Here is a 26,600-nt window from a genome sequence, read left to right as displayed (position 1 = left end):
AATGGGTCTTTTAAAGGCATTATCAATGCACTTCATTTGGATCAAGGGTTTTATGTATAATATATATATGGTTGAGTCATTTATCTTGAACCACCTTCCCTTGGAATACGAACTGTGAGGAAATCAGTCATAGGAGTTACACAGATAAACAAACTCGATAGCCACTTGGGAGCTACAGTTTGTTATGGCCCTCTATGTTTTGGAGATTCACATCTTACCAGGGATAATTTTGGGTCTGTACGAATGAAGCCCAATTGACTCGTACATGAATTTGCCCATAGTACACTTTGTCTTTTCCTCTAGTATTTGGAGGGACTGATTTATCATTCACCAGCTGGGAAACCCTGGGGAAGATAGTCCATTCCAGTCTGTCCTTCTAGCATTTCAGGGAAAGAACCTGGAGTTGGCTCTTCCAAGGCGCTCAACTACAGTCAACTGGGCAGCAATTCAGTTGGGCTGCCCTTTTCTCTGGAAACACACAGGACACATGACCTTCTCTTTGATAGAGGCCATGTCTACCATTCAGAGACAATTAAATTCATTTTCCTTTTGGGCCAAACAGCTCTAAGGTGCTGTTCAGAACTTTCTCTGTCAAATGGAGATATGGGGCAGATCCCAGCAGGGCACCCCATCTTTGTCAGTATCCTGCCAAGCACATGTGATTCCCAGATTGTTCTGGATGATGCCAGATAAGACACAGCAGTTGTTTCTTACCAGGCTCTTTAACTGGTGCAGAATAGTCATAAGGAGGGCAAACTCTGCTCAGGGGCCTTCATCAAGCAGGAGGGGATGGATGGTGGAAATGAGCCACGCCCATGCATTATTTATCTCTGTTATCACTGGGCACAAAGGGCTGCACTGCATTGACTTCCCACTTTTAAATGAGCTGGGAAGAGGGCCAAGATTGTTTTTCTGATTCCCTGGAGAAAATGTGAGTGAGCCTTTGGCATTTGTATTTTATGAACTTTGAGAGTTTTTCTTGTATTTCTTCTGGGTAACACAGAAGAAAGTGGGACTCGGTAATTTTAAATTATGCCCAGGATTGCTGAAAGATCCTTGATTATACACTATTTATTTCTTCCAATATAGAAGCTCAACAAACCTCTGAAAGAAAAATCAGAGGAACTGGAGGACAAGAGCTAAAAAATCACCTTCAGGAGGTCCCTGGTAAGAGACCCAGTGAGTAAGGGTGATAGCAGTAATCTTTCATAGGGAAAATTTGCTTTCAGAGTGATGACAGTTCCCTTACTTCCAGGTATAAAAAAATATGACTCCAGGGGTATCAGAGAGGTTTTCAGTTACTTTTGACTCTATCTTGAATCTATAAAATGTACATTCTGAATATACACTGAAAGCTTTTAGCATATTCATACTGTATTCTAATAGCCAGACTAAGAAACAAAAAGCACCTGGCTAATGTTGATTTTTTTTCCCCCCTATACTTACAGGGATGAGAATTTAGACAAGGCTATACTTTATAAAGTTGCTGTTGCACCATTTAGGCACAGGAAAGGGTGTGGTTCCTATGTTAGTTCCTATCAAACAGGACCCAGTCATCTCCAAGAGTGCCCTGTGAGCCAAACTCATGATCCAATTGATGGGATCATATTAATGGACTGAGCGTGTGATCACACACATGGTAGAAAGCCAGCATTACGTGCAAGGGAAAAAAAAACCAGGCGAGAGAAGGGGACGGATTGGAAGGAGGGCTGCCTGCAATGAACAGTAGGACAGACAAAAGTGACAAGACTGGTTCTTTAAAAAGTTTTGTGGTATTTTTAATACCGTGCCAGTCTCAGGCTGTCCCATTTTCTTGATAGACTCAAAAGAATTCTTTGTGCTAACATTTTGCTTTTTTTTTCACTCCTTGCTACCTGCTCTCAGCAACAACTGCCGAGGTGTTAGCGAGAGTGCACCAATCCTTCCAGCCTGGGTTAAAAGCTGTCTAGGTAAGCTCAACAGAGGAGCAGGGTCATTCTGAAGGCTCATGCTCCACCATCTCAGGAAAGGATGCTTTTTTCCACCCTTGTCCTCATCAAACCCCACCTGTCACCCTGGGAATCAAGGGAAATCAAAGAGAGACAAGCTGAGTAGTGGAAAAGGGGATTCTAAGATAAGAACAGAAATGTGACCACGTCCTGCCTGGCCAAAGGCCAGCTGCATCACTTAGCAGCAAGAACTGCTTTTTTGTCTGTAAAGTTCAGGGGTGCCAGTCCCTCCCAGAGGGACTGTGAGATTTGATTGAGAAAATCTGTAGGTGTCTAGCATGGCACTGTGCTTAAGGCAGTTCTGTTCTCCCCAATAACACATGTCTGAGTCTGGTACTTGGAAGCTGGGCATGTGGACCACCTTACCAGTGGAGAACCCCAGAACATGCCGAGGGTATGGGGCTTATGGTGTGAACAACACTCACAGTCCTGGTCCTCAGGCAAGGGAGAGTTTGACAAGGAGGCAAACATGCATGACATTATCATAGTGGTACATGATCACCAAACATGAAACGTGCAATAGGGGAGGGGCAAGGTGCTGTCATGACCACAGCAAGGTACTGACAGATTACTTGACCAAGAAATCGGTTTGTGCAGTCAGGGAAATGTCTATACTTCCTCACCTCTTCCCTCCAGCTTTTGGTTATTTTTGATCAATACCTACCACCAGAATTTTCCTTCTTGGGTCAATTTTCAAATGCAGCTCTCCCAGGAGAGGAGAGGCACTGTTTGCTATTCTCCATTGAAAATGTTTTTGTGGCCCTCGGGAAAAAGAACCCCTAAATGCCAAACTGCAGTTGCACAGGAATCCTGCAACCATTTCTAAAAGCTCTGTTGGCTTTCACTGTAGACACTTAACAGCTCTGGAGACAGGTGTAACCAGCATTACAAACAGCCTGGAATAGCATCTTTGTCTAGCCTACAGAAAAATACATGTGGTATTGAACTTGCCATCTGTGTGGTAAGGGTCAAACCAGGTAGAAGGACTGTGCCACAAATTCTGGAGAGTGATTCTGCTGTGAGAGACATCTGAACCAAGGAAAATTCTGATCACATCACCTCCTTTGAATCAAAAACTTTTATAAAGACAGCATGGTAAATTGGGAAGGGAGATGATATGACCAAACAAAAACAGAAATAAACAACAAACACACACACCTGTCTGTGACTTTACCACAGTCTTTCAGAAGCCAGGGCACCTTTGCTTTTGGGCTACCTTCACATTCAAAGTGAGATTTCTAAAGTTACCATGGAGGGAGAAAAAAAGGAAGGTTTGAGAATAGGTGACTTACATGGGCTGAGCTTCTAGCTGGTGCATGGGACTCCTGCCATACTTCTGGCTAGGCTCAGTTTCGTGGCTTCAACCTGTCTTAAGGACCCTGGGGAATTAAGCTGAGCTGGGCAAGCAGGTGGACAAGCAGTGGTGTCTGCAAACACACTGTGAAGTGTCTTTGGCATGGAATGTTGCCACTCAGGAGTTTTCCAGGGACCAGGTACATGCTGGGGAAGTAAGATTTATACCATGCCTTAGAGGGTCCGCTTAGCTAGAATTAGACTAATTTGGGTCTAGATCAGAGCTCCCCACTTGCTTACAGGCTTATAGATAAGGAAGTTTTCTTGTCTATAAAATGGAGTTGGAAATAGTGCCAAGTCGATAGGGCCTTTGTAAAGATTGGAATGTCTGTATCAAAGGGTGTCTTGGGGAGAAAACCACTGTCCTGTGATTTCCATGTAGTAGTGTGGCTCCCAGGCACAGCCTGTTGTCCTTCCCACATTGGCAACGCGCTGCCTTTCCCCAGAAACAACAGGCACTTTGGTTGAGTTGGACTGGCTTTCGAAACACTGCATTTGGAAACTTACATTTAAAAAACTGACAATCTGCATTTTCCTGTTACTAAATATAAAAATGGTCTAAGTGGAACAGATAACCAATAACTAGAGCAAAGGCTGGCATTGTGCACAGTGGGTTAGAATGCCATTCATGACGGTGACGTGTCATTTGGTGTATTGCTTTGAGTCTCGGCTCTTATGTGTCTGACCCAACTTTTGGCTAATGAAACTGGAAAGGCAGCAGAAAATGTCCCAAGCACTTGAACTTGTGCTGTCCACATGGGAAACCATGAGGAATCCTCAGCTCCCGGCACTGACCTGACCCAACCGACACCTTGACTATTGTTGCCATTTGGGATATGAACCAGTGCATGGGAAACCTCTTTCCCTTCTGTCTTTCCTCTAGCCTCTGTGTTATTCTTTGAATGAATGAATACATGCAAATAAATAAGTAAACAAGGAAATCTTTCACAAATGCAGAGTGTCAGATAACTTTGTGCTAGCAAAAGATCCTGTGGCTCTCTGGAGACTTCATTATACCAGAAAATGGAGTTGTGCCCACCTCCTCCTTCCCCAGGGAGAAGAGAAGCCAGCAGTGTCTAAGCACTGTGTTAGGTTCCTTGCTTACTTCTAGCTTCAGAATAGAATCAGCTAGAGGTGTGCTGCCTGCAGGCTGGGCAGTCTGTGGTTAGCACTTCCTTGCCATTATAGTCACAATGCAGCTTCTTTTGCTAAAAGGGCATTTGCTGCTCCAGGTCATTCCTTTACACTATGAGAATGGTAAAACTCTGAAACTTAAGGATTTTTGCCTGTGTATTAAATATTAGCATACCACTACAGATTTGCAAAATGCAGTGAGTGCATAGCCTTGTGCCATCCGTTGAATTCCAGATCTTTTATCAGAGCAAGATTGATATATGGTGATTGGGACTAGGTAGTTAAATTTCTATTTGCATATTAGAAATAATATTCATTCTTTTTATTGCAAAATGGCATGCTGATTGTATAAAAAAAAGACCCATCCATAAATCCACATCCCTAAGATAGGGATGTGGTATCATTTCTGCATAAACAGCAATATCAAAAATATTGTATCACACTACCATTTTCCCAGTTTATAATATATGTAAGATTATCTTTATGTGATAAAATATTCTGCAACACCATTTTTAATGGGTGTTTCACATCATCAGAGCATGAATTAATTCAAGCCATTATGCTTAGTATCATCCATGTCATTGGACAGAGAGGTGTTTGCAGTAACTGCTGTGTGGCAGAGGACTTCCATGAGCTTCTGCCTTCTGCATGTGACAGGTCAGAGCACGGAGCACACAGTTCCATTTCTATGCATCTAGACAGGCTGTGTTCTGGTAGCTTGGACTGATGAGTTCAGGGTTTCTCAATGCTGCTGTCAACCCTCTGTGCTAAGCGTGACAGAACAAATGAGAGAAAATTCCCAGGTCATGATTACCTGGAAGCGCTGCCTCTCATTCAGAAATGAGACTTGCATGGAAAAAATCAGAGATGAGCAAAGTTGAATAACCCTAATCACACATACACTCCTATCTCATCAGTGTCTCCTTGCCTTTCTGATTCTCAAACATCAATTAAAATAATTATTCTTAAGTCATCATTTCAATCTACTTTCATACAGAGCAGCATTAAACATTTGCAGATTCAGCTCAGAGCTATTATCTCTGAGGTGATATTAAGTATGATGCCATTTGGGTAAAACTGAGAAAACTAATTTTAAAAATGACAAAATTGTCCTATTTTCCCCAAGCTCCCTACTCCTTCTGTTGCTCTTTTTTAAAGATGATTTGATTTTTTTCACATGTAATGTGCTTATCTATTTATTTATTGCCCTCCCTTTGTGCTAGACAGTAAGCACTATGTAGGGGTTTTAATTTGTCCTTTTTACAATCTGACCTCATTCCTAGACGAGTGCTGGCACCTTGTACCTCCTCAGGAAGTATGCCTTTGCTTGCATCCTATGACCCTGCTGTTGTAAGCCTTGTATCGTTTGTACATTTTCCATCTCCATCCTTGAACAGATGTGAGTTGGTCATCTGCACCAGCAAAGAAGCACAAACAGGCAGGGGAGAGGGGATCTTCACTGTCTTCACTCTGTCCTGAGTTAGCCAGCATTACCAGGACACTTACTGGTATGAGGACTGGAGGTAGAGGCAGAAGGAAGCTTTATCCGTACCTACAAAAAAGTCCAGCTTAGACAACTCTATTTCCCATTTGTTCCCAGCCTCAGAAGTTCCCTGTATGTCCTTGCCCTCTATCCCATGGTGACATCATATCACAGCTTTTATCCCTCCTGTGAATCAACATCAGCTACATGCCAGGAACTGACCTGGACGCTGAGCAAACAGTAATTATTTTAATGTCAATAACCCCCAAAGCATGTGTTTTTCCCATTGTGCAGATAAGAGGATTGAGATCAAGAAGTGGTGAGTAGCTTGTTTAAGGCCGTGCCAGCCAGGACATGGGTAAATTGGACTCGGGGAGTCCAAGCCTGTATCATCTTACCATAGGTTGGGTCTGGTGCATACAGATTTCATTCTCCACAATGTTCATATCCATAAAATAGTGACAAAAGCTGCTGCTTTGAAGGATTGTCCTACAGAAGTGTTATGCAAGTGAAGTGTGTAGAATTGTTTAACTCAAGGCCTGACAACTGATAGCAAAGAGTTTATCTTTCCCATTGGGTGAGTGGGAAAGTCAAAGCTCAGCTAATGAATCGCTGTTGATGACAGGTGAACTGGGGCCTGAATGCACAACTCCATATTCATCTGCGCTGCTTCCTGGGCCCTGGGAGTGGACACAGCCTCACTGTAAATGTACTTTCAGGTTCATGCTAAGGGCACAAAACAAGCACCATACTAAGCAGATGTTGATTACAACAATGGGAAAATAAAAAGCTTCACTCTAATATCTAGTGCTGAGTGAAGCAAGGGAAAACACCAACTCATGTATTATATACTTGTCATTGTCCAAGCTGTCTGAGAAAGGCTCACACATACCTTGATTAGTCATCCTCTTCTATAGGATTAGAAATAGAAGCATGAAGAAGCTAAGTTAGTCACCACTGGTGAGTGAAAGAAGTAAAAACTAAACACAAATCTGATTCTGGATGCAACATTTACATTCTGAAAGCTGAATTGCTGATAGGATTACTTTTGGACTTCAAGGCTTTGCCTCTACAGTGATGTTCTACTCTGTAAGGTTTGCCATCTCAGCATGGGAGACAATTGTAAGGATCATCACCCTCACCTAAGGGCAAGACTCAGAAAGCTAACTGTGACATGCTGTCGCACATACCTGCTCATTCTGCTTAGCACACACACTTATTGCTCATGGGAACTGAATAAAGGTTTTTGGTTGTTTCATAAACAATTTGAATGTTAGAGGGAACTTCAATTTCTCAAGATTCACTCCATAGTAAATAAAAATTTATGGCTGGGTCGTATGTAAAAATTCATTGCTTTTAGCAATTTGTTCTCAATGCCAACAGCTTCTTGCTTTCTACAAGTTGTCTCCCACACTCCACCCATTCATTTACTGCCTCATAGATTATTGCAGCTCTGCTCTAAATGAAAAGGCAGTGACGTGTAGTTTCTGCAGGACACTTCCTTCGTCTTTGCTCTGTATCTTTGTATAATAACCTTTCCCTTAGTCATGTTGGAGGCAGGCAGACAAGGTTTACTCACACTACTCATCACTATCAGAATACTAGGTGCTAAGAAGGATACTTTGTTGCGTTGTCCAAATGAAGTGCTAATGGAAATAATTTTGACAACTAGGAGCTGTTATTATGTGTCCAATTAGAAGTTACTGCCAGAGCCAATGTGTTCTAAGTGCTGAATTGACAGTCCTATTTAGGTTCAAGGTGGCTTTCATGGGCCTTGCAGAAAGTTCCCAGTTTTGACAACCAGGACTGTCTTAGGTATTTTGAACTCACCACAGATGGAGAAGTGGGCATACAGCTGTACCCATATTCCACGCACAGGGGCCACTGTTGGCAGGCAGTCTTGATGTTATATAACAGCTCTATTTTTCTCACCTTTGCTACCTCGCACAAGATGGAGAGACATGAGGGAAATCCTTCCTCTTTCCTTGCTTCACTCCTGGGTTGTGAATCCCAGTAATCCAGTCTGGAGGGGAACAGAAAATTTTTGTGCACTTTTTCTCTTATCAAATCAGGAGACATTAAAAAAAAATAGAAACTATGTTCCAGTTTTGGACTGTAAAGAGGGATTTGAGATTCTATGAAATTTTATGATCATTTCCTGATTATGTAGATTTTAAGCTGGGGAAAGGTTCTGAACAGAGTAATTCTGGAATAACAAAGAATATTCTAGCAGAAAAACTAGTAATTCTTTAAAAATTATTCTAATATATTCCCTTTTACAGTGCTGATTGCAATACCACCCATACAATGTTGGGCTATAATTAAGAAATAGTGTTTCAGAGGGTGATTATTACACATTCTACCTCAACCAGGGAAGATTTATTCCATGACTGTCTCCTGCCCAAATTCTGAAGGTGCTTGAGGCCCTTACATAAAATGAAACTGAATAATATTTGCTGATCACCTATGCACATTCTCATATATAATTTATATCATGTATGCTGCAGTATCTAATACAACCTGAACATTATGTAAATAGTTGCTGTGCTGTATTATTTAGGAAATATCCAGAAAAAGATGACTTTTTCCCCCAATTATTTTGATTTGTGATTTGCTGAGCTCACACACATGGGAGTCATAAACACGAACAGCCAGCTTTTGTTAGATGATGCTTCTTTCTTACTCCATACTTTCTCCAGGGACACAGGTATTTCCCCTCCATTTCCTCCTTGGTATCTCTAACTCACTCACTCTTCTCCAAGGTGTAGGAAGATGCCTAGAGTATCAGGGACACCAGAATGCATATTGAGCACCTTGGCACAAACTTTCTGAGAAGCCTGTTGGAGAATCTTTGGTTCTGACCTTATTCCTCCTACCATCTGCCTCTTCAGATCATAGGGAGGCCAATGCCACAGCATTTCTGTCTCTCCGTCTCCTGTGAAGTAAGTGAGAACCAACCAAGCGAGACCAAGCCAGAGCTGCTATGGCAAGAGAGGCAGCTATCATGCCCTTGACCTTGGTAAACATTCAAAGGCAGAGAGGCTTTGTATCTACATTCTCAATCAGGCTAGATTTTTCTAAAACCTTGGTTTATAAGACAAATACAATGAGGCTTCAAAAATCTAAGTAGAAAACAAAATTAAATGAAATTAAAAGAAAATTTACTATGAGCTTTTGAAACCCTTCCTGGTTATTTTCATGTATCTGAACCAAATTTTTGTATCAGCTGTACTGGTAATAAGCCTGGTGATGTTAATTTCCATCTGGGGTGAAGACAACCCTAAACCTAGGAATGTTTAGCCAGGTGAAGTACTAATATCCAAACACAACTGAGGAGCTATACAAAATCAGCAGAAAGCCTCTACATCTATTCCCTCTCGTCTTTATACCAGAACTGTGTATACACAGCTGCCTTTTCCAAATGTAAAATGTTTGTGTTTACATAATAGCTTCCTTTTTTCCTTTGTACTTCCAAGTGATTGTCTTAGAATGCTTTGGAGTGTCATTTTCTCTCTCTAATGACACTAGCAGGGGAGAGTGAATTGTTCCCTTTTAGTATGTAAAATATGTTTGGGGACATTGGTTGGTGGACATAGAGTGAAGAACATACAGTAAGTTATAGGATACTGTGAACACAAAGGGATCTTAGTGCTGGGTCTGAGCTCTTGTGTAATTGTTCATGGGCAATGGGTTGTTTACGACTGGTGGAGAAAAAGTCTGAGCAATTAAGGGACTAGAAGCTGTGACCTCTGCCTTTTGGTGGCAAGCCATGTGTGCTGGAGGGAATTCCAGTGATAGAAAGCAGGGTAGGGTTGGATTCGAACGTGACATGGAAAGATTTTGTAATGAGATTAGCAGAATCATCAAACTTTTTTGTGTGCTACGCTATAGATACGAGGTCATGTAACCTGAGAAGTTGTGATTCAAATGTTTTTCATAATCTCTGTCTTAAAGTTGAGTTTCAAGCACACTGAAGGCCTGGTGATCTGTGGAAATTTTTGCTGTATCAATTGAGAAAGTGTGGTGTGTCATAAGCTCTATTCATAATCCTGTGACATGCAACTTATGTTTTCCAACCTAAAGAGTTTACGTGCAGAAAATATGGAAAGGAAGGATATGGAATTACTGAGATGAGAAATTGGAGTGTACAGAATTCAAGTTCTTTACATCATGTCTTTGTGCAAGAAGGAAGCTGCAAACAAGTCAGATCAGATACAGTGGAGTCCACAGTTCTTTCACGTTGGCTTTTACAGGGGCAGAATAGTGTGACTCCGTTCCGCATCCACCTTGTGGAAGGGGTGTGACTAGTACTTTTATAATGAGAAAAGTATTATTCAGAGAAAATGGTAAGAAATGTGCTTAAACTTTTTGAGTCCAGAGAGCATGGTATAGTTAACATTTCTACACGTATAACTCGAAATTTCAGTTGCACTGACAGTAGATAATCTGACAGATTTTCCTGGTTTGTAGTCAGCTGCCCATTCACTACAGTCAGGACATTGCTTGGGTTGGTCTCCCAAAGGCATATTTGCTAGGGTTGTAGTAGTATGAAATGGATCCTTGTGTAAGGTGATTTTAGGTCATTGGGGGCACTACACTTAATCAGGATTCCATGTGAATTGCATTAATCCTTTCTATTTCTGGTGAGCTAAAGTCACTATGAAGACATCAGACCTGGCCCCCAGATTACTTTGGCCATGATCTCACCATGATCTCTGGCCATGATCTCACCATGATCTCTGGCCATGATCTCACCATGATCTCTGGCCATGATCTCACCATGATCTCTGCTTCCCCTGCAGTCTCCATTGTGATGCCATTTACCATACATAATGAAGTCCTCACTGGAGTGTGAGCTAATGGGACCTTATATATATATAGGTTATTTCAAATTCTTTTTTTAGATAAAATATATCTACTGTCAGGTATTTCACTACAACAACACAGAACAGAATGAGGCTGTCATTGAAACTTCTTACACAGTAGCATGCATGAGCAGTTGTAGATGTTTAAGTGTATACCCTCTGGTCTAACTAGCATGCAGGACTTCAAGAACGATTGAAGGTTTAATTCAAATTTTTTCAAGCCAGAAGAGTTTCAGAAAATTGAAAATTCAATTCAGTTTTAGCTAGGTGTTGGATGAAATATTAAGGACTTTGAAATCAGGTACAGATTACAGGTAGGCCACAGACCCTAAAGAACATGAAGCAGTGACCCGACAGCTTCCTCCAAAAGGAGTTCTCTCTACAACCACCACCACCATTTCTATCAAAGGTAACCAAAGTAAGGTCGACTTGTTTATAAAGTAAGTTTGATTTAATCAAACATGGTCTCGTTGTTTGTATTAGTTAAGCAGAAGTCATTATAGGACATAGAGATGATTTATTTATTAATTTGCATTGCTGCAGCTTTGATAAAGAATCTCAGGTTGTGTTTTGTAACAGCTTCTTGAAGATTGAGAGTCAAGATGAAGATTCATAGCCAAATGTTGCATGTAGTTGAGGCTTCTGAGCCAGCAAGAAAGGGAAATCATCCAGAAAATAGCATGAATCCTATACTCAGGCTATAAGTACAGCTTTTCCAAGGTGTCTTTATTTCTTTATTTGTATTTATAAAGTCAACTTCAGTCACACAGAACTTTCTAGTCATACGTGAAAATTGGACAATGTAGACAAAGCCTTGGTAACATAACCAGTGTTGCCAATTTTGTCATGGTACACATGAAACATATTCTTAATGTGTAGAAGTAACTACATTGCCATAAAATGAAAACACTCTCTAAAAGTTGCCAAATTCTAGAGAGATCAGATAGGAAGAGAAAGTAACACTTGAATTCTTTCAGCAAAAGTATAATTTACCAAATTGCTGTAAACTGTAGATAGTTTCAAAGAAAAGGAGAAATGTCGCCTTAAACCTGAAGAGTAGGCAGAAAACTTTTAAATATGTTCTTTCTTCTTTCCTTAATGCCTGAGAAATGTATGTAGTATTCTTTTTCATATTCAAATGCCTTTTCCCTTTCCCTCCAACTCCTTACCCCCTTGCCACTTACTTATCTCTTCAAATCTGAAAACTAGCAAGGCAGCTATCTGAAGAATTTTTCTGGAAGTTATCTGATCTAGTTCCAGCTATTGCAGGCCTTTGAGGAGTGAACCTATGGAACTGAGTGATCTCTTTCTCTGTCATTCTCCCCTCTTTTCTGGTGTGTGTGTGTGTGTGTGTGTGTGTGTGTGTGTGTGTCTTGGGTGGTGAGAATGGTACATGTACTTTATCTACCTGTCATTCTACCATTCAGATAAAAAATTAAACTTCTATTTTGTCACACCAATGATTAAGAATGTTGTATCTCCAGTTTTAATGATCTGTGATTACATTAGAATTTGCTGTATATGGGCAAAATGACATGTTTCTGTTTAATTATTATTAATCATCAATACCTATATTCCCAGGAAACTAGAATCTTCCGGCTTTTTACTTGTTAAACTTCTAATTTGGAGAAGCATTACACCATGTCACTCTAATAAATGCTTAAAATATCATCTCAAAAATGGAAAGGAGAAAAGAAAGGGTGGGTGGGAAGGAGACAAAGGAGAGAATTTGAGAAAGGAGGAAGGGAAAGAATTTCACGATACCCTTTGAATTGTATCTAGAAAAGACACTGAATTAAAAAAAACTAAAAGTCAAGGTTTAGAGTTAACTTCACATGCAAATAAATAAACAAATGGATAGATAAGAATGACCCATTCTTCAGGTGTTCCCTAAGACAAAATTGGTTAACACATACTTCAATTTCTGTTTGAGTTACACAAACCTTTGTGTTCTCTGGAGAATCAGAACATGATACTCCCTAAAACATGGCATCTTGGCAATATAGAGTTGTAGAATCAAGGTCACTGTGGCCTTCCCCCGCTGTTCTCTGTAAAATCATCGCCTGTATAAATTTTCTGGCCCTCATTCTAGGGTGGCCTTGCCCTGTTGCTCAGTGGACGAAATGCTGTATAGAGGCCAAGAAGAATCTCAACAGTCAGGCCTTGCTTCATACTCTTCCACGTTTTATTACCAGTACCAGGTTTATCCCCTTTTTTGTCCAATTGTGTTTCTCTGTTTCTCATCAGAGTTAGCACAGGAAGATAGTTCTCACTGAGTCTTTGGGTCATCATCAGGAATGCCCATGTCCCATAAAACTGAATTAATAAATTTCTTAGGCTTTTTTTTTTCTTGTTAATTTGTCTCTGCAGGGCTGTCAACCATATTTTGCAATGGATGAACAAGAGCCTTCACTTTTTCTCCCCTTTAATTCCTTGAAAAAATACATTTTAAAAATAGATGATACCACATCAAAAAGTTTATTTTAGTGGAGAACATAAGGCTTTAGTGGGCATAGCCCAAATGAAGAAAGCAGAACAAAAATACAGACAACTGGTTTTCTTAAGAAGTTAAGATGATTTTTAGAAGGTTATAGAAAAACTAAAAGAGGAGAACTTGAGGGACAAGAACAAGATGGTGTCTATAGTCAAAGAGGGTTGAGTACTGTCTGTGAGATGGCTACATGGGTTTTAGGAATGTAGTGTCCACTACTGGATCATTGTGATGGAATCCAACTACGCCCTTTCATCACAAAAGTCAGTCAAGACTCTTAAAAACATGAAGTGAGCAATCTGAAGGAATTTGGGAATAAGAACTGATTTTACACTGTGTTGAATCTACAGTTCAAATTGGAAATAGTTAACATCTTATCAATGGCAGGCCTTCCAAACCATGAGCATGGAATGTGTTTTCATTAGTTTATTCCCTCCTCCCTTTTTTTTTTTTTTTTTTAAGTTTCTTCTAAGTATCCCATGTGGGTTCAGGGACCCAAGGTCTTGGGCCATTCTTTGCTTTTATAGGTCATTAACGGGGAACAGAATCAGAAGTGGAGCAGCCAGGACTAGAACCAGTGCCCAAATGGCAGAGAATTAATATGCTATAGCACTGCATCAGCCCGATAGTTTTATTTAGTATTTTCCAGTATGTATGCATGCATGTATGTGTATATATGTATTTTTCCTTTTACATTTTTAAAAGATTTATTTTTATTTGAAAGGTAGAACAGAGAGAAGGAGAGGCAGAGAGAAAATGTCTTTCATCTATTGGTTCACTCCCCAAATAGCAACAAATGGCCAGAGCTGAGTCAATCTAAAGCTGAAAGCCAGGAGCTTCCTCTGGGTCTCTCATGTGGGTATAGTATCCCAAGGCTTTGGACCATCCTCCATTGCTTTCCCAGGCCATAAGTAGAAAGCTGTATCAGCAGTGCAGCAGCTGGGATATGAACTAGTACCCATCTGGGATGCCAGTGCCACAGGCAGAGGTTTAGCTTGATGCACCATTGCACCAACCCCAACATGTTTGGCATATACACAAAAATTTCCAGTCTTGCGCATTACAAGTTGATCCTGGATAGCTACCTTTTAGAGTTCTTTCAAGATAGTTTTTGAGTAAAGGAAAAAAATGAAAATGGGGATTGCATTATTTATATTTCTGACTTTATAGATAAGATATTAAGTCTAGATTACACTTAAATAGCAGAATGATGGATTTATGACTCTTTCTGAAGGTCTATACTATCATAATAATACAGAGGATAACAGTGGGCAGAGGGAATTTAGGAAAGAAGAAAGGGACATCCCAGAGTCTATGGAACTATATCATAAAAAATAAATTTAGTAATGATGATGATGGATGGATGGATGGATAGATGGATAGATGGATAGATGGATAGATGGATAGATGGATAGGAAGTCTTAGATTCCCTCTACTGGTAACATGCTGTGACTAAGGATCATAGTGCTTGGTTCTAAGAGATTTTCTCATGTTTCTCCTTCTTTCACCAAAAGGGCTCCCTGAGTGTTCTGCTTTCCAATCTCAATGCTTTCACTTGACATGAAACAAGAAGGCCCAACTACAGAGCCCATGGCTTGTCTTTGAATAAACTGGCTTGGTACATGTAAGTAGCCCCTACAGAGAAAGACAGAGTGAAACAAATTGTTGTTTGCCTTTCCCAAGTGAGGCTGAATGGGATTTGAAAGGTAATATTTCACAGTCTTTGTGGGTTAAGAAGAAGCTGGGGTCTGAAAGTAGCATCTGAACAGTTGATTTAGCACAGAATAACCTTGGCTTAGACATTGAGCTGTTCAGAACAACTTGATGTGTTTCTGTAGCTGGGGACACAAACTCCAAGCCCTTCCATGAAAGAAGAGCAAAAATGAGTTTCTCTGAACTTGATTGTTTCTGTTGGGAGAGCACTGAGATCATAAACCCATTCTTCTCTTGTGTTTTCCTGTGCTCTGATAATCAGCACAGGGGAGCCTTGATTGGAAAATCAAGTGTCTGATGCTATTCATTGGAACACCACCAACATCCTCTGTTCTGTGGTTGTGTGGATCACTTTACTGTTTCCATGCTTGTGAGAAAGCCTCAAGCCTTAGTTCTGTCATGAGGTGTAGCACTGTGGTAACGTGTTTGACTTAAGAGTTGTAATGCATGGGAACTCGTAAGGTTACTGCACTTGTGTTCCCTTCCCCTCATCTGCATTAAATCTTGCTTTAGTTAAGGAGATGCAGGCAAGTATGTCTCACACAGAGACTTGATAAGCTTTGTACGTTTCTGCTGAAACTGTCTTTACCCTGTGAGCAAGCCCTGCCCTGGCTCACTTCCATGAGATTGAAAGACCACTAAACACAGCTAACCCAGCCAAGCCCTTATCTCAGCCAACATTCAGTGACAATGTGCTGCATGAGGGGAGGCAGCTGAAAAGCTAGCCATGCAACACACAGGGCTGTGAGAAGTCAGAGGTTGTTCTAAGCCAATGGGTTTTCAAATCATAGATTATGTGCATTGTATTAATCATTGCATGACTGCAGGCTCCCAGACTCCTAGAATAAGTTTCTTTTGTAAAATGAGAATAGTAATGTTCACTTTATGGATCTTGTAAGCGATAATCATAATGATAACTTTGACTTTGCAGATTTTGTTACTATTTTGCTGCGTTTGGATCCATACAAAGAAAAAATGTGAATTGTGCTTTCATCATAAAAATGCAGTTCCAAATCTTCCATGACACCTCTTTTATTGTTTTATTGTGGATGACCAGCTGCAATGAGAAAAGTTTCCCTTTTCATAGAATGCTTTTACAAGTTGTTTCATGTTGTAAGAAATTTCCTGGGATGGACATTTGGCATGGTGGTTAAGATGGCAATTGCTTTTCCCATATCCTACATCAGAATGTCTGGCTTCAAGTCTTGGCTCTGCTTCTGGTTTCCTGCTGCTGCACAATCTGGGAGGCAGCAGACGATGGCTCAAAGGCTTCAGTCCCTGCCACCCACATGGGTTATCTGATTTGAGTTTCAGGTTCTTAACTTCAGTGTTATCTGTATCTGGCTTCTGAAAGATGTGTAGAGTAAAGCAGCAGAATGAAGCTCTGACTCTTTCAAATAAGGGAAAAATTAGTGCTTTTTTTTTTTACAATGAAATATGTTTCATTTTATTTCTTCAAGACAGCTGAAGTGCAGATATGTACAGAGGGAGCAGTTCGTGGTTCTATGGTTGTGCTGAACTTATGTGCTTGATTTATTGTTTTCGTTTCAGGCCCAAAGTTATATGCAGAGAATCACAAGACATTAATTGTTCTAAATTTCCTTGGGACAATAATTTTTATTCCATTGCAAGTCAAACTTCATATGTATGTGGCCCTTTGAGTTGACACACAGAACTGTCCTTGGTAATAGGCTACTGTAAGATATGAAATAGATCATGGTATATTCAGAGGTCACTTAAATTCAAATTCTATTGACCAAAATTAGTGAAAAAGTAAAAGGGTTTATAATCTCAGAATTGAAAACAAAATACTTCAAAAAAGTTAAATTACTTCCATTGGTTAATACTTTTTACAGTAAGCATTGTTGATTTTTTTCAAATAATTTAATGAACTATGGATTTTGACTAGCTAGTAGCTACAGGGACAAACTGCAGGATGACACCAGTTTGGAAACAGGTACCACACAGAACATAATTGACGTTCAGCTATCACCCTTCACATGGCTTGGTGCTGATCCATGCTAAAATATGGCATAAATGATTTGCTGGAAGAGTATGTGTTTGTAGAAAATTAAATTTAATGGTGTAATTAAGGATAAAATTACAGAGCTGTTTACCAATCATTCTAAACAAAAAATTTTCCAAAGATATGCGATGATGGATCTGTATGTTTGAAAAAACATTCTACTTGGAAGTGGCTGAAGGCTCCTGAGTGGTTCAATCCACAGAAAATAGTCACTGCAGTACAGGCCGTCATTATGCCAATGCACACTCAGGCTAAAGTAAACAAAACAGGAAGAAGATAGGATGATGAGACTCGTTTAGTCCAATTCAGCATATCATGCAATGGACTCTCAGGCTGTTATTGACTGAGCTGGTAAAAGCTAGAAAATATATGCAGCATTACTGTGTAAATTATCAGCTTGACAATACAAAGTACTCCGGAAGTTAGTTTGCAGTCAGACTTACAGAGTGCTGTTTGGGATCATTTAAGCTTCAGTTTGAATGAAATTCTTAGCTTTCTCAAATCTGTTATACATTTCTGTTGCAATGACAAATATAGGTAAAAACATGGAGTACAGATTATATATTTGATTAAAATCTATACATGGAAGACTAACCTGGGTGGGGGACCTGTCTTGGACTTGGAAATCTTACTTACAGGTACCGTTAAGTGAGCTTCAATCAGTCACCTCATTTTGTCTTGGCCTCTACATTGCTAAGATGTTAATAGGGTGGTCAATAAGATAGCTGTTCTGACAACTACTTGTGGGTTTGATTCGTGACACTGGCTCCTGGGTACAACTTCTGGCAGTGCAGGCAACAGAGGCAACGATGCTAACTCAGCTAACTGGATTCCTGTAGCCCTTGTGAGAGACGTGGATAGAGTTCTCAATTCTGGGTCTGCAGGCAGTCAGGTACTCATGAGGCAAATTCTCTCAGCAGATGAGATAAATTTCTCTTTCAACTAAATAAAACAGGCTTAGTAAGTCCTGAAAAAAGCTTGGTTTTTAAACAAAGATTTTCGTGAGGCAATTGTGGTAGGCTGAACAGAGGTCTCCAAAGATACCCATATCCTCACCTTGAATCTTGTGAATGTTATACAGCAAAAGGAACTGTATTTGTGGTTAAGGTCGCATCTCTGAAAAGGGATAATTAGCCTAAATTATCAGGAAGACCCAGATCATGAGAATCCTTATAAAAAGGAGCCGGGGGGAGATCTGACTGTTGAAGAGTGATCAGGGATGCAACAGAAACAGGTTACAGTGCTGTGAGGAAGACATCAAAGCCAAGGACTGCAGACCTTCTTGCGCTGCCTCCCAGTGTCCACATTCCAGGGAAGCTGATAATGGGAAGCAGAGCTGGAAGTCAAAACTAGACCCTCCAGTGTGAGAAGCAAGCAGCCCCAGGAATCTTACCAACAGCTGCACCAAGCACCCAGTCCTTTTCCTTTTATTTTTAACATAGACTGTGTCTCTCTCAAGCTTAAATCCTCCTCACTCCCATGTTTTTCATTAAGGCTAGATGCACTTTGATTTTGGGTCCTTTTCTGAAGTTTTCTCAACTTCTATGTTGAAGTATTTTTCTTGCATTAATTTTAAACAGTAGTCTGATCAATATTATAGACAAATACACTATCCTTTTCAGTTGTCAGTCAACGTGGCAAAGCCATTAGGCTCTTGGGCATTAAAATAAAATGTACCTGGATTAGGATTCCAAGCTCACCTGGGTGTCTTCAGTGAGTTAATTCATTTGCCCTATATTTTTGTTGTCGGTCTGTAGAGTTATATATCTAAAGGGGCTATTAACATGACCAAGTGAAATATTCTCAGAAAGCGTTTATAACAGAATCGGCAAGGTTTCCAGCATTTGCTAGCTGTTGCTATGAGCAGTGGCCATGGGAAATGTGCTATCCTTGGAAATAAGTTCTATTTGAATAACCAAAGTAATTTGAATGTATAGATGCAACTTTTCCTTTGGATGAACATGCTGAGTATTTCATTTTTATTTGGTAAACAGGAAAGTTACTCTAAAAAAATAAGAAAGAAATGTGGACTGCCATGGCAAATACTGCTTTTTATGTCAAGACCTTGTCTGTATTGGTGACAGAGAGATTGAAGTGGGAGAGGGAGGTGGGTAGAAGGGGGAGAAGAATTAAGTATAACATAAAATGGTGGGTAACTTGACCTTTCTAAGTCATTTGTAATTTTCTAGTTTTTCCCAGAGGACAAGATAATGGTAATTAGAGAAAGCCTGGAATTTCAGTTGTCAAGTGAAAGCAAAGTTATTGTATATCTCTGGGACTTCCTGAACACCTATATAAGGAGGGAGTTAGATGAGGTAACCAATAATGCCACACTGGCATAATTATTATGAAATGAACCAATCAAATCTTAGCAAAGTGCAGTTAGATTCAGCCTCTGTACCACTGCTGTCCTCTGCCATTTTAAAGAAATATAATTCAGTGACCATGTCTCCAGAGGACAGCAGGACATGTCTTTAGGAGGAAATTTTCTAGATAATATGTAAAATAGTTTACTCCTAAAAAGAAAGTTCTGCCCTTTAGTTACTCCACACCTTGGGAAAAAAATATGTTTCTGCTACTTGAAGCCAGGTGATTTAGACAGCCAGGCTAGAGGGTACAGAAACAGCTGCCTTGTTGCCTTCCACTGAAGAACACTGGTTGAAGGGTTATAGCCTTGTTTCCATTTCTTCTCTGTTCCTTGTCCATCTCTCATGGAGGTCACACCCCTTCATGCTGTTTCCTTGCAATTCAAGTATTTCCCTTGAGCTCTAAAGATATACAACCTTGTTCTGTATCAATGCACATTAATTTTTTCTCAATGCTTTTTAAAAAATTTCAACTGACCTAATAACATATGCTCTTTTTCAAAATCATCCAAAAGAGTGAAAGAGGAAAATAAGAGAGAAAAAAGTTATGAATACTCTGAGCCTAGTAGCTATTGTGGAGAGTTAACAAAAAGACAACATTTTCAAAAATTTAGTTAAGTGATTTAAGTGCCTTTTGTTTGCACTCCATGGATCCAGTAGCATCTCCTCTAAAAGTAGACATCATCCAGGGCAGTTTCTGTAGGATGTCTTGGGCAGAGACAAGGGAAGAGCTTAAAGGTTGATTACCCTCAGGCTGTAGTCATTGTATTGAGTCGTAGAGGATTCCTGATGCTACCAGCTAACAGCTGGCCTGTTTGAGTGTTTGGCCATACTTACTTCTCTGTCTTGATGTCTTGGAGCATCGGATTAACAGATTGCTCAAAATTGTGGAGCATGAGCAGAAGGGACATCACATGATTTGACTTGTCAAGGCTTGGTACCAGAATTCAGCTCAAATCAATCATCTTCTCTAAATTTCACTCAACAGACTTTATTATTTGATCTTTTTTTACATAAAAAATGAAAAAACTCTAGTTTCAAACTTTTGTATCATTTTATAAAGCATAGCACCAGCATTTTACTGTCCCATTAAAAATGTGTGCTGTGACCCCGAGAACCTAATATATGTATAAAATCATAAAAATAAATGAAAATGAAAACTTATTGATAATCTTTAATATATGTAGATTATTCCATTCAGTGGTCATGTTCTCTTATGTAACCTCCATTAGTGAACATTTCTTATTTTCAGCGTTATAGTCAATGTCATATATAACTTTGGAAACCAATCCTTACCTCTATTTTTTTCTTTTATTTTAATTTTAGAAATGCCCCTAAAAAGCTCCAAGCATTGAGTCAAAGGATAAAAAGACTTTCAAGATTAGGTATATAAGCTTCCAAGTCATTAATTCTATCATAGTATTTATATTCTTGTATGCATGAATAAGAAGGGTTAGTTTTGTTATTCAGATCAAAAGATGCAGCTTCTATAACGAAACATCCAGTCACAATGTAGTTGCTTATTCCAGAGATTTTAAATTTGATCACAAAGCTGTAGGAAAATAATTCTTTAAGATTATTTATTTTCTCATTGGAAAGTCATATTTGCAGAGAGAAGGAAAGACAAAGACAAAGATCTTCCATCCACTGTTTCACTCCCCAAGTGGTCGCAACGACTGGAGCTGAGCTCATCTGAATCAGGAGTCAGGAGGCTCCTCAGGATCTCCCACGCAGGTGCAGGATCCCAGGGCCAGGGGCCGTGCTTGACTGTTTTCCCAGGCCACAAGCAGGGAGCTGGAAGGGAAGTGCATGGGATCCCAGTACATACAAGACTATGACTTTAACCACTAGGCTACTGTGCCAGCCCCCCAGAGAAAGAATTTTTAAAAAATAGATCATGAACACCTAGCTTTGAGAAGTTAAATGCAGATGTCTATTTTTTTGTTTTTATTACATAGATGATGGTGCGATTACTGGCTTTTCACTTTCCCTCACCAAGATTGTAGCTTCATATCTAAAACTACTGCCAGATTTCAGGACAGAAGCTTCTATGTATCACAACATTTTAGAATTTTCTAAAAGCTGCCTTCATGTTAAGCTGGGTTATGAGTAGACTAAGTGCAGGAACAGAGTTAACTGAATCAAGCAAATAGCGATACGTGATAGAGCTCGTAATTTATAAAGCATGCATTATGCTGATTGGTGATTTCTATAGTTTATTCTGTCTTCAGTATTGTTCAGTGATAGCCATATTATGAACAAATAAGGAGTTTGTTAAGGCCATAAAAGGGCTTAATATACTATTGGGGAAATGTATAGCAATTGCTAAATGGAAACCAGCAAAATTATTCATCCTCAGTTTTGCAACACATGGGGGAGATGAAGAGAAAGAGAGAGAAGCATCAGCCTCAGCTAAGTGATGTGATGTGTGGAAGAGCCTGAGTGGCTGCTGCATTTATACAGAAGTCAGGTTTCGGCAGGTCTCACCCTCCCTTGGGCGATCTCTGAAGACAAGACTGAAAACGGATAGAGGAACAGAATAGCAACACAAAATGTCGAGGGCAAGGCAACAATGGAAGGGATTTCAACTCTGCTGATTCCATTTAATTTAATCTCCTCCTAAAAAGCCAAGGGAAGGTAAAATTTTAAAAGCAAAGAAATGCAAGTTTTCCGAAGTTAAAATGTGAATGGTTATGCTTCAGAGGATAGAACAATCCAGCTGGCATGGCCCCGTAGGACTTCTCTGCTGCTACCACCACTCTGACTGCTGGGTTCGGAAGAATTAGGCCTCAGCTGGTTTATTTTTGCAGCAAGATGTGCTTCCCCCAAGGCTAACACCAAAAACACATGAATTTCATGTCTTCATGGGAATTTCACATACTGATACAGGGTGCAACCCTGGGTAAAAAGACTTTGAGATGAAGTTCACGCAGTTTGCTGGCAGGTTTGTGCTATAAATAATGCCATGAAATACCTGGATGTTTATTTTCAAAGAGCTATGGAACGCTAAGGGATGCCATGGACACTGTTGATTCTCAGTTCAGTTTACCTTGCTCGCATTCCCTGACACACTGCGCCACTATCCCAAGCACTCTGAGTGTTGTCTGCTGAGCACTCATGGCTGTCCCTCTTCCCAGGGAGTTGTCCTCTGCTACAGGGACACTCCAACTCAGGAGGGAAGACACACTGCTCCTAACCAATGAATCAGAAGGATAGGCTTCTCCCTTATGAGGAAACACAGCTGTGGTGAAGTTCATGACCAAAGCCACTGGGATTACTTTTGTCCCCAACAGATCAGACCAGGACGAGCACTGACATGAAGCTACAGTCTTGCTTTGGTTCTTTCTGCTTCCATAACCTTCTCCCTCCTACCCACAGGTTTGACCCTGCAGGTGCACTCCATCAATAAATAGTAGACCCACATTTCCTTCCCCGGTTCTGCTTCTAGGTCTAAGTCAACAGAATTAATCTTATCAGTTCTTTGTACAACCCCATCTCAGATTGTGGCTTAAAATCACAGTTAGCCTTACCATACTTGCAAACTCTCTAGGACATAATATTTTTCCCTCCACATTTTGAGTTCTTAAATATTAAACCATATGTGAAGAATCCAATTGCTCACAATGGATTCAAATATATTGTGGTTCAATTTTGGATTAATTAATGGAAGATGGCAACACAGTCAAAGACCAAAATATAATTATCTTCCCCAATCCAAAATTTAAAATTGTTCTACTGATCTTGACATATTCACACATTCTTTTAACATTTTCTTTATCCTCTTAAGTACACTACTGAGTTATCTTTTATTTGGCAGATTTTGAACATCAAGTAGAACATTGTCATAGTTTGTACAAGTGAAAGAAATCTGAGTTTGGGTTAGGCTGCTAAGGACAATCTTTGGATGCATATGATGTTGTGTTGTAATACTCAACCAGGATATGTTGGATATCCAAAGGAATAAAGACCAAGATGGTTTGGTAACTTCAGGAGTGGAAGTTTACAGGCCTCTTCCTCATATTAATGCACTTAGTCTCAACTTCGAATCTTTGTGTTTCTTGGTTAAAAATTCCACATATATAGGACCAAATACACAGTTTGTCAATCACCAAAATAACCATTAATGGCCAAAAGATTCCCATGCTTGTTAGAGATTCATCACAGATACGTTGAAATTATTAAGAACTGGAGACTGCGTGTATGTTCCAGAAAAGGATGGAGTACCAAATGCTTTAGATGACGAGGGAAGTGGCTCAAAATGTAATAGAAGAGTTAAAATATGTGCTGTCTTGGTCTGTTTTGTATAGTTACGACAAGATTCTTGATACTGGGTACGCTATATAGAAAAGATATGTACTTTGCTCACTTTTGAAGGTCCTAAATCTTTGGGCCAAGATTGTTCTTTATCTAGATTTACTTTAAAACGAAAGGCAGGAAAGGTGGAATATTTTAGTGACTCCTGCCTCTCTATATTGGTTAGATGCATTAGTTGACATAGTAAGCACACATTCTATCCTACACTCCAGCATTCTTATTTAAGAACCATTATCTGAATTCATTTTTTCCCAATGGTGTAACATTTCACTAGACCAATCAATGTTTCTGTATCTGTAAATTTTAAAAGTTTTTAGGGGCATGACAATTCGGAGATGCTAGAAATGTGTCCTCAAAGGAGGAGGGACTTGGGCCATAGTTTATAGTGGCTATTCATGCAGGACAGTCAGGTAACCCCATTAAGGCCACAGGTCTATTGTAAGAATCTTCCACACAACACTAAGACTTGGCATTTAAAGCTCACTCTACAAGTGTATCTCATATTTGTGTTCCATCTGGAAAATTGCTGACTGTGTCCTGGGCCTCTGCCCTTTTGAGAAATGCCCCAACTGTAAGTTTCTTCCCATTCTCCTTTCACCCATCATCTTTCACTACAGTTTGTTGCCTTAAATGGCCAACAGAAATACCTTTTTGGGTTCAAAGGTGCCCAGACATGTTTAAAAAAGAGAGAGAGAGAAAGGGAAGGAGTGAGGGGCAGGCAGGAAGGAAAGATGGAAGAGAGAACGAGAGAGAGATGATAATATGATTTTGGTCCAGGCAAATGGCCTTATTATGAAGCGAGTGTCTGATGGACCACTCCTTCATGGAAGACATTCCAGAAACATTTCCACATGGGAGGGTGACTCTGAGAGAAATGGCTCCCTAGGATATGCAGCACTGGGGTTGTCCACATGTTACATGGATTGGTGGAGGCAACGGGGTAAGAGAGCAAGTGTCAACATCTACACCAGGAAACAAGCGTTAGTGGATGCTCAGTTTTGGCAGGGCATGTTCAGAAGAGGGAATGCTGGTTTGAGACACGACAATGACATCAGTGGGCTGATCAAAGTAAGGTGTTGATTATGGAATACTTCCCCCTGCCTATCATTCTAGCAATACCTACTTTTACAAAGGTATATGTTTATGCGTGTATGTGTGAAAGAGAGTTTTAGATTTTGGTGTATAGGAATCATAGATCAAATCTCTTTCCTTCCCCCATCTTAAAATTATTTTATGACACAGTTCCATAGGCTGTGGCATTTCCTTAACTCTGTCCACAAATCTCCTTCCCCTACTGATTTCCTCTGGATCATAATACTATAGTCCTTTGTAAACTGTCATAAGTCCATCATTCTTCTGTTTATGTGTATCCTGACACTGCAGGTAAGGACAATGACAAAGTCCAGCATCCTGTTAAGATATATTTAGCAGTTTCACTGGGAAAGATCTAGAGATGCCCACTGCTTTATATCTTCACATTTGGATATGACAGTCTCTATTACACAATTAATATATATCTCCTTAAATGAAAAGACACAATACAAAATCAATAACAGGAAGAAAAATAGACAACTTACAATGCCATGAAGTTAAGTAACATGCTACTGAATGAATAATGTGTCACTGAAGAAATGAAAAAATTTAAAACCTTCTTGAAGAAAATGATGCTACTGTATGACCTATGCATCGGTAAAGAATTTAATAAGAAAAAAACTTTTTGAAGAAATGAAAATAAAAACAAAAATATCAAACCCAATGAGATATAGCATAAAACAATATTGAACGGGTTATTGATCTTACATTTTGCAAGAGGTTGCCTTTTATCAGAGAGAACATGTTGATCTCTTGGAATATTATTCAAACTTGACATATCTAGGATGAGTGTTGCAGTGTGAGTACAAGGAGTTATTTTGTTCTTTGAGTTCACAGCAGCTTCCTCCAAATATCTAAAATACTCTTTTCTTTTGTGTATGAACATAGAAGAGCATTTTGTACGGCTTTCATGGTACCTGTATAACTTCATGAAACAGTAAGAAAATGGTCAGAACAAGTCATAAGGTAGAAGTGTCTTGAGAAAAACATGAGGATGGTGGTTCCAGGCTGTATGCAAGTAACTTTGTCTTTTTTTAAGTCAGTAAGCTAGCTGTTGCCAATTCTTGTTTGGGCAATAGGAATATAATCTGCTGATTCCGGGCCTTAGGCAAGATCTTTTTCTCGATCCTCCAGAGAATCAGAGGCTGGCTCTGTTGATGCCTGCTCCACAGTGTCAGACTGAGATCTGGCTCCTGTGACGCGTGCTCTCATGCCTAGTGATACTCTGGAGCCCAAACTGAAGGTGAAATTCAATGAATTCTGAATTCACAGCATGGATACATACTCAGTTGTGTTGTTCCGTTTTTGCTGTATCCAGGACTTCAAAGCATTTGGAAGGAGATCCTTTTATTGTGGGAAATATTTTTGGCTATAGATAATTTCTCTTCTCATTAGTAGAGATAAGGTTATAAAGATTTTTAATTTTTTTCTTCAGTCAGTGAATAGAAATTTTCTTTCTTAAAAACTTTTCATTCGACTTGTTGAACTTTGTTCCATATAATTGCTCATGTATTTCCATTACTATACTTTAATATTGACAGGGTTCACACAATACCCACATTGTCATTTCTGCTATCGGTCATTTGTGTGTGTTTTGGTTTTGTAATTTCAGGAAGAAAGTTTGACTCCATGTTTCTCCTGTTTCTGAACTTTACATTTTTACTGATTTTTGTTCTTCACTATTTCTTTCCCTCTGCTTATTTTGGATTTTTCTCTACTTTTGTTAGATTCTTAAGATAGAAACTTAGATCATTGATTTTAAGTCCTTCTTTTCT

This window comes from Ochotona princeps, chromosome 13, assembly GCF_030435755.1.
Source record: "Ochotona princeps isolate mOchPri1 chromosome 13, mOchPri1.hap1, whole genome shotgun sequence".
Lineage (NCBI taxonomy): Eukaryota > Metazoa > Chordata > Mammalia > Lagomorpha > Ochotonidae > Ochotona > Ochotona princeps.
This window is presented reverse-complemented; position numbering follows the sequence as displayed.